Source organism: Neomonachus schauinslandi, chromosome 12, assembly GCF_002201575.2.
Source record: "Neomonachus schauinslandi chromosome 12, ASM220157v2, whole genome shotgun sequence".
In the NCBI taxonomy this organism is placed as follows: Eukaryota; Metazoa; Chordata; class Mammalia; order Carnivora; family Phocidae; genus Neomonachus; species Neomonachus schauinslandi.
Genome location: NC_058414.1, coordinates 44,433,156 through 44,442,882, shown reverse-complemented (window position 1 = coordinate 44,442,882; position 9,727 = coordinate 44,433,156).

The window sequence follows — 9,727 nt, the reverse complement described above, 5'->3', positions numbered from 1 at the left end:
CAGCTAAGCTACACCTAAACTGCTGACACACAGAAACTGTTAAGCTGCTAAGTCTGTGGTAATTTGTTATGCATCAACAAATAACTAACATAGTTGTCATCAACTGTAGATGGTATTTAGTACATGGAACTGAATGAAATCACTTAGACTATAATGCCCAACTAACAATCCAACACTAGTTATAGATCACTTCTTAGTAAAAAAAAAGTATGTATATACATATATACATACATATACACACATACACACATACATATACATTATGTGTGTATATAAACATATATACATATACACATATGTATACACATATATATTTTATATATATAAAGAATCTAACTGCTGCCTCTAAGTCTAAATCCAAATTTTCAGGAAAGTAATTCTTATTTGACAAGCTCAGATCAAATGCCTACCCATAAACCAAATACATGTAGCCTTGAAGAATTTAGGGTGCCTAGAAGAAACATATTGGCAAGGGCTACATCTGTGTGGGCAAGGGGAAGGGAGTATATAGTGATCAGAGAAGAAAACCATGGGCTTAGCAAACACCCTCACATTTTTCAGCCATATCTGTCCACCCGAAAGAAAGTAGAAAGATATTTTTCTCTTTTGTTTTTTAAAATTTATTAGCTAATTCACATAAGGTCTATACCAATCAGAATACTGGATAACAGGTTTTCTACTACATGACGTTATTTTTTGAGGAAGTCAAAGTCATAAAATGAGCAAACTACATTTGTCATAATACTGGATACTGGAGAGACTTTGCATTCATGTTTAAAATCTATACCAGAGACCTGATGTTCTTTGACATGTAGTATTTTTTTATTTTGCTGTAGTGTGCATGCCAGAAGGGGAAATGTTTGTGTTTCTTTCTCCTTGACCCATAAAAAATGATCAAGTTCCGGGCGCCTGGGTGGCTCAGTTGGTTAAGCGACTGCCTTCGGCTCAGGTCATGATCCTGGAGTCCCTGGATCGAGTCCCGCATCGGGCTCCCTGCTCGGCGGGGAGCCTGCTTCTCCCTCTCCCGCTCCCCCCTCTTGTGCTCTCTCTCTCTCTCTCACTCTCTCTCTCAAATAAATAAATAAAATCTTTAAAAAAAAAAAAGATCAAGTTCCCTTAATAAAATACATTTGATCCCCCAAAATGGTGAGCATTAATAAAACACAGTAACACTCTGAACAAATTAAGGGGTCAAAGAAAGGATAATCTATTTAGCAGTAGGACTGGCTGATATCACAGCCCCATCTCTTTGAGGATTACTGTGACTCTATGTAAGGCTTATTAGCAATAACGTCTTACACCCTACACTGAGGGCTTTGAATACTTTAAAGTTCTGTACTATAAATGTCTTAACCTAGACAGTATTTGCCAAATTGCCTGATTAATTTCTTTTTTTTTTTTTAAAGATTTTTTTATTTATTTGACAGAGAGGGACACAGCGAGAGAAGGAACACAAGCAGGGGGAGTGGGAGAGGGAGAAGCAGGCTTCCCGTGGAGCAGGGAGCCTGATGCAGGGCTCAGTCCCAGGACCCTGGGATCATGACCTGAGCTGAAGGCAGACGCTAAACGGCTGAGCCACCCAGGCGCCCCGCCTGATTACATTTCACTTGGTTTTGACATTATACCAATTTTATAAGTTATCAAACTGAAGCTGAGATCAATAGTGTTTTCCTCATTTTTGTTCTCAGATCAGTATTAATATCCTAAATTACTATAAATAGTTGACCCTCAAAATATGTCAGTTACGTAGTTGATTCATAACTTAGAATTCATGATAAACATTCACATTGTTAGTAACTTATGCTGAATTGCTCCTTGGGTTTTTACCTAAAGCAGTTTCAGATGTACGGTATCATAGACCATCTGCAGTCCCTACAATATGATTTTACAATTTAAGTCTGGAAAGGGTGATAAAGCCCTGCCATTGTCAACTCTTAAAGAAAAATAAAGGATCTCTTTTCTTGTAAATGCATTGTTAATTTCTATAAATTGTAATCGAATTATCCATTCATTATACTTAACTATTCAGTGCTAAGTAGAATGTTTTATTAATCTCTTGTCCATTAGCTACCTGATTATGACACAAAGTCAAAGTATAATATTTACATGTCACATGTGCAGTGGTTGTTTAAACCTCAAAATGTTTTGTGTAAATTTTTCAAAGTTTAAGAGCCATTTGGATGCTAGTATTTTTTTGTGATTTTCCTCAGTTGTTTTTAGAATAATTTGAATATGACACAATTAGAGTATTGTCTGACTTTACTAAACAAGCTTTCTTCTTTACATTTTATTTCTTTCTCTTATTTCAATTCCTAAGTTTTCTTGCTTATACACTTAGGTTGAACTCTGTGAAATTGCAATTTCTGCAATTTCTTTCATTTGGCTCGAATTATTATAAGAGAAATTATAACAGAAAATGGATAAATGTTTATCGTACTTAGAGTATTTGTCTTTGAAGATCCAATGAATAATAGTATATGTCAATTTTTTTCTTAAAAAAATGAATTGAAATTACTAGATAAACCTTAGATTTAGCTTCATCAATATAAACATATTTACTTCTGTCAAGATTCTAAGAGCAATTTTTCTGAGGTTAATCATGTTGTAGATATTATTATTTACTGTGAAATACTGTTTATCTCACAAAGAAGATGTAATATTTCTACCTAAAAGCACACAAAGCATATTTCTTCCTGATTAATTATTTTGTCTTCAAAGCTTGATAAATGACCATTCATACTAATGAATTGTGGATTCTGTGTAAATTTCTAGTTATTATACAAATGGCCTACATTGACAGGATGATTCTATAATGCCTTTTCCTTGCTCTATAAACAGTCAAGATGTAAAATTGATAGCCTTTTAAATAAATAAATAATATATAATAATATGCTGTAATTATTTTCTATGTTCATATAAAATAACAAATGACCAGATATCTTACTCTTTGCTTATGTTTTGTTTTAACTGGATGGACTATTATTCAGTGATGGTATAAATAAGATGGAGTCAGAATTAAAAACTGTACTTATTGTTCATATTTTATGCTCTAGTCAGATTATTTTGAGAAATATTTTTAAAAGGTATTTTCAGCTTTTAAAACTACAATATGGAAATGGTAGTTTTAGAGAACTAAATTTCTTAAGTATTTTCCAAAAATGGGCTTTATAGATGTTGGCTAAATTGTGTTTTGGTAGAATTAAAAGAAAAGAAAATACAAAATTAAGCCACTAGTTTAATTTTATCTTGTGGACTAGAGATCTGTGGCAATTTTATTCTATCACAGAAAAATTTCCTTCCATTCTTTTGCTTCCCTTCTCCTCTCCCGTCCCTTCTTTTTTTTTTTTTTTTTTTTTTTTAAAGTAGGCTCCACACCTAGCGTGGAGCTCAACATGGGGCTTGAACTCATGACCTTGAGATCAAGACCTGAGCTGAGATCAAGAGTCAAATGCTTAACCAACTGAGCCACCCAAGCACCCCTTTCTTCTTTTCTTTTTTCTCCTTTTGGTAGAATTAACACAAAAGGGGGAAAATGAGTTAGTAGAAGAGATGGGAAATGTTCTTAATGCCACAAAGACTTTCAGTGACAAAATGACAATCTTAAAGACAGGAAAAAATTTGGTAATTCCTTTACTCATGTGTTATGGAAGCCTTTTATCCCCAGTAATGCTGTTTGTGAAATGACAGTGATCTATCTTAGATATCCTTAGTGTTACTCTATCATTCTCACTGTGAGGCTCTTCATCCAATTTCACAGATGATAATTTCTAGTTTGTAAACCATTGGTTATCAATTAAAAGAAATCATCCAGAACTAAGTCTTTGGTTAGAATAATTAATCTTTATATAGTTTAATCCCTATTTGATGAAGTGATCTGCATCAAAGAATGGAGTACTTACTCCAAATCATACCCTTGGTATACTGATAATCATTTTTGTCTATCATTATAGTCATCTGCAAGAAAGGGAAAAGAAAATGATGTATTTCACATATAGGCCATCATTCATCATGTTGCAAATCATACTGATTCACTAAATGAGTTCTGAATTCTTTACTTTCCTATGTAAGGTCAATTCTGGATGTAAAATAAGGAATAATTAAGAATAATAAATGAATAATGATAAAAGTATTAAATATTAGTCTTTGTTTAGTATATAGTATATAAGGTATTATATTCCTTCTTTCCATTCACTTACACCAATAGTATATATCAAATTTTTATATTGTAGTAGAAAATATATAGTAAATATTGCTTTAAAATCTGTTTTCAAATTCTGTAACTGCACCTCAAGATTGGATATGTCATTACTTTAAACCAATGGTTCTCAACTGAGGATGATTCTTCCCTTTCAGGGACCATTTAGCAATGTCCAGAGACATTTTTGTCATAATTTAGAGTGTGCTACTGGCATCTAGTAGATAGAGGCCAGGGATGCTGCTAAACATCCCACAGTGCACTAGACAGCTCCTTCTAACAAAGAATTATCTGGCCTAAAATGTTAGTAGTGCTGAGGTTAAGAAACTCTGATTTAAGCAAATATGCATTGAGTACTTTCTCTGTGTTTCATATTGTGCTTAGGAATGTTGGGGGGATACAGTATAAGCCAGGTAATCAGTACACTCAAGTTGAAATCTCAAAGAATTGGGTTGAAAGTCCAAATAAAGATGATGGCGATAACAAATTGATTAATATATCACAAAAAGACAAAAAGTCATGAAGGCTTGGTGGAGCCCAACTCACATTTGTTTGGGGAATAAGTAGTTTTACAAAAACTGTAACAGTTATGTATTTTTCCCCCCACTTTTTCAAAGTAGATAATTCTTGTACTTGGTCATAAAATACTAAAGATAAAGAAGAGGACTCTGAAAAATAAATTTCCCTCTCTGGTCACCCCAATCACCACTTCCTTTTCCCCTTCCTTCTTTCTTGTGTATCCTATCCATGGCATCCCATTCCTTTAAGATACATGTATACATACATTGTATGGATGCATTATAATTTATTTAATAAGATCCCTATTGTTAAACATTTAGGCTATTTCACTTTTCTGTGGCTGCTAAAGAGTGGTGAGATGAATATATTCTTTTGTACATTGGAGTGCATGTCTGAAGGATAACTAGAAGTGGGACTTTGGTTTCAGAATTTATGTGAAATTTTCATTTTGAAAAATATTTTCAACTTGTTCCCTGTGGCAACCAGTCTCCAAAATGATTCTCAGTGATCTTTTTCTCCAGAAATATATGCTCCTATGTAGCCTCCTCCCACACTGAACAGTGCTGACCCATGTGACCAATAGGATATTAGGGAAATGATATGTGACTACAGAGTCCGGGACGTAAAAGACATAGCAGTTACCACCCTGCCTTTTTTTTTTTTTTTTTAATATCTCTAGCTCTAGGGGAATCCAGCTGCCATGTCATGAGAACCCTCAAGTATCCCAGGGAGAGGCTTACGTATAGAGATCTGAGGATTCCCACCAACAACCAGCACCAACTTGCTAGCCAGTTTTGTGAACCACTTTAGGAGTGGATCATCCAGCCCTACCTAATCCAGCCTTAAAATGACTGCAGCCCTGACTAACATCCTGGTTGCAGCCTCACAAGGGACCCTGAGCCAGAACTGCCCAGCCTAAACTGCTCCCAGAGAAATTGTCAGAAAAAAAATAAATGTTTATTGTTGTTGGTTTTTTTTTTTTTAAAGATTTTATTTATTTGACAAAGAGAGAGACAGCGAGAGAAGGAACACAAGCAGGGGGTGTGGGAGAGGGAGAAGCAGGCTTCCTGCCGAGCAGGGAGCCCAACGGGGGGCTCGATCCCAGGACCCTGGGATCATGACCTGAGCCGAAGGCAATCACTTAACCAACTGAGCCACCCAGGCGTCCCTGTTTATTGTTGTTTTAAACCTCTGGGTTTTAGGGCAATTTGTTAGGTAGCAATAGATAACTGATACATTCTTCATGGAAGGTATTACAATTTATACTTCCAATAGCAGTGTATGAGTTTGTCTGATATCTTATACCTACCCTTTCTGTCAATGTGGTATCTTTTTTTTTTTTTAAACGCTTGCCATTGATAAAGGTAAATAATAACAGGTCATTGTCAGCTGAATTGCATTCTTTGAATGCTCTTGAGCATATTTTCATGTATTTAAGAATTATTTTTTTAAAAAGATTTGTATTCATTTGAGAGAGAGAGAGAGCACAAGTAGTGGGGGCGGGCGGGGGTGGAGGGGCTGAGGGAGAAGCAGACTCCCCACGGAGCAGGATGCCTGATGCCGGGCTCCATGCGGGGCTCAATCCCGGGACCCTGGGATCATGGCCTGAGCTGAAGGCAGACGTTTAACCCACTGAGTCATCCAGGCGCCCCTATTTAAGAATTATTTAATTCAGTATGATAACTATTCACATATTTTGCTCATTTTTCTACTGGGTTGTTTGTCATTTTCTTATTTATAGGAAGGAATCATACATTGAGAAAATTTGCAATTTGTGTGTGATACCAGTTGCAAATGTTTTTCCCTCCTTTGCTTTTTTAAAAGTAATTTTTAAAATGAAAACATGAAAAATTTTTTTGTAGTCAACGTCTTCAACATTTAAAAATGGTTTCTGGGCTTCATGCCATAGTTATAAAACTCATCCCATTTCTGAGATGACTTTTTAAATTCTACCATGGGCAGGATTTTTTTTAGAATTTCTGGGTGTCCTTTTTTATATATAAATACTTAATTCATCTGGAGTTTAAGTTATAAGGTAAGACTTATGCTTAATTTTATTTTCTTGTTCCAAATGGATATTCATTTATTGAAGTGCCAATAATTATAAAATAACCTTTCTTCTAATTTGAATATTTTTTCTCTTTTATACTAAATTGCATTGTATTTGATCAATTTCTGATCCTTACAGTATATTTCATCGATTGAGTTCTTTACCTATGTTATGCTGGCTTAGGGTTACATTGTTGTTCTTATGATATACTAATTTTCAGCATGATTCTGACTCTACTTATTCATTTCAATATTTATTGAGCGATTTTAAGTGGTCAGGAGTTTCTATTTTTGTGGAAATGCACCTCCTAGTGGAGAAAACTAACAAACCCCAAACAAATCTATCTGATACGAAGAAACTAAAACAGTATACATACCCAGGTTTTTATAGGAGTTTCAAAGAGGAGGAATGAACGTGATTCCATAGAGCATGGCTGGCAGATAGAACAAGGAGTGCAAAGGCTGATAGGCTGGAGCTTGAAAAGCTTATTTTTGGAACGTGACTGGAGAAAAGTGGAAAAGCAGAAAAAATAGAAGAGTGAATAAGTAGGGCACTGGTAGGAAATGTGATCAGAGAAAGATCCAGGTACTAGAATGCCTTGCAGACCATTAAGAATTTTGGATTACGTTCTACGTGTGTGAGAAGGCCTTTGGAGCAGGTAAATGAAAGGTTGGGATTTGAATGATATTATCAAAGGAACATTGTTTTAGAGACTTGATTAATGGGTGGGAGGGGAATGAGGGAGAGGAGGGCAAGAGTGGAAGCAGGCTATTTCAGTAGCCAAAATGAGAGGTGATGGTGGCTTGGGCCAGTTGTGGAGGTGGCAAATGTGATCTGAATCCAATCAAAACTTGTGGAACAGCTAATGCAATTTGCCTTCGAATCAGCTTGCTTTACCAGAAAAAAAGAATCCTGTTTTTATTTTAGTTGACATCACATCAAGATTACAAATTAACATAGGGACAATTAACATCTTTGTATTCTTCACTTTTTTTTTTAACTCAGAAATGTAGTATGTATTTTCTTTTGATTGATGTCCACAGTAGAACTTTAAATTTTTCTTATAGATGTCTTTCATATTCCTTGTTCTTTTTTGGTCTTATTTGCTCTGGCAAGTGGAGCTCTTATGTCCATTATAATATCCTCTAATTGGTTGTGAACCAGCATCAACTTCCAGACATGTGAGTGAACATGTCTTCAGATTATTCCTGCCCCCAGATTTGGAGCTTTCTCATTGAAGACCTGAACACTGTGGAGCAGAAAAGAGTCATCTCTGTTATGCTCTGCCTGAACTCCTGATGTACAGAATCTCTGAAGATAATAAGTAGTTGTTTGGAATAATTTGTTACATAGCTATAATAACAGGAATAGAAAGTTCATTCTCTCTCTTTGGGTTGCAGAAGTCAGTAAATAGAAGTTGAATTCCCCTTATCAATTATTTTTATGGAGGTATATCATTAGAAAAATGTACCAAACATAAATATACAGATCAGTGAATTATCAGAAATGAATACCTAGGTAACCCACATTTAGGAAAAGAAGCAGTGTTCAAAAATAATTTATCATTTTTTTTCCCCATTCACCCTTGCCTTCTACCAAATGAAGTATTTGAAGGCTCTCACTGCTTTCACACTTACTTATTCTTTCTCCCTTATTGTAAAGAAATAACTTTTGGTTTCTTTATCTCAAAATGAGACACTTATTTGGAGAAGTGCATTCTATCAGCAGTGTCAGGGATATACAGCTGGGGGCATCCTTTCTCCACATTTTCCTGCATTCTGTTTGACATGGGCTACTTTTGGCAGTCCCCAATCTGTTCTGTTATTTTGTCAACATTGAGATTCACAACTCTGTCCTTTTCTAGCATTTTTTGAGGGGGATTGTGATTTTTTTTGGAATTAAAGATTATTTATTAAGAGGCAACAACAAAAAATCAAAATAAGGTGTTACTGTGCCATCAAAATTTGCTTCCTTATTGGTCTGAACTAGAATTTTAAAATACTTGATGGTAAATTTGCATTAGTTTATAATCTGATAAAATCAAAGTAGGTTTTTAGTTGAAGTATAAATGTTTGTGAACCTTTTCTTATATATTTTAAAATGGCAAATTATACAACATTCTCATATTTAATTTTTTTTATTTTTTTAAGATTTTATTTATTTATTTGAGAGAGAGAATGAGATAGAGAGAGCATGAGGGGGGGAGGGAGGGTCAGAGAGAGAAGCAGACTCCCTGCTGAGCAGGGAGCCTGATGCGGGACTCGATCCCGGGACTCCAGGATCATGACCTGAGCCGAAGGCAGACACTTAACCAACTGAGCCACCCAGGCGCCCCCTCATATTTAATTTTTTTAAAGATTTTATTTGAGAGAGAGTGAGCGAGCCTCAGGAAGAGCAGAGGAAGAGGGACAAGCAGACTCCATCTGAGCATGGAGCCTGATGCAGGGCTCAATACCATGACCCCAAGATCATGACAAGAGCAGAAATCAAGAGTCAGACACTTAACCAACTGAGCCACCCATGCGCCCCTATTTAATTCTTTTTTAAACTTTTTTAAAGTTGAGGAATAATTGACGTGCAATATTATGTTAGTTTCAGGTGTACAACACAGTGATTCAATATTTGTACATATTGCAAAATGATAACCACAATAAGTTTAGTTAACATCTGTTGCCATATGTTGCTAAAGAATTTATTTTTCTTGGGATAAGAACTTTTTAAGATTTACTCTTAGCGACTTTCAAATATGCAATAAGTATTATTATCTACAGTCACCATGTTATACATTGTATCCCCATGACTTATTTATTGTATAATTGGAAGTTTGTACCTTTTGACTCCTTTTACCTATTTTATCCATCCGTCACCCACCACCTTGGCAACCAAACCACCATTCTATTTCTTTTTTTATGAGCTTTTCTTTCTTTCTTTCTTTCTTTCTTTCTTTCTTTCTTTCTTTCTTT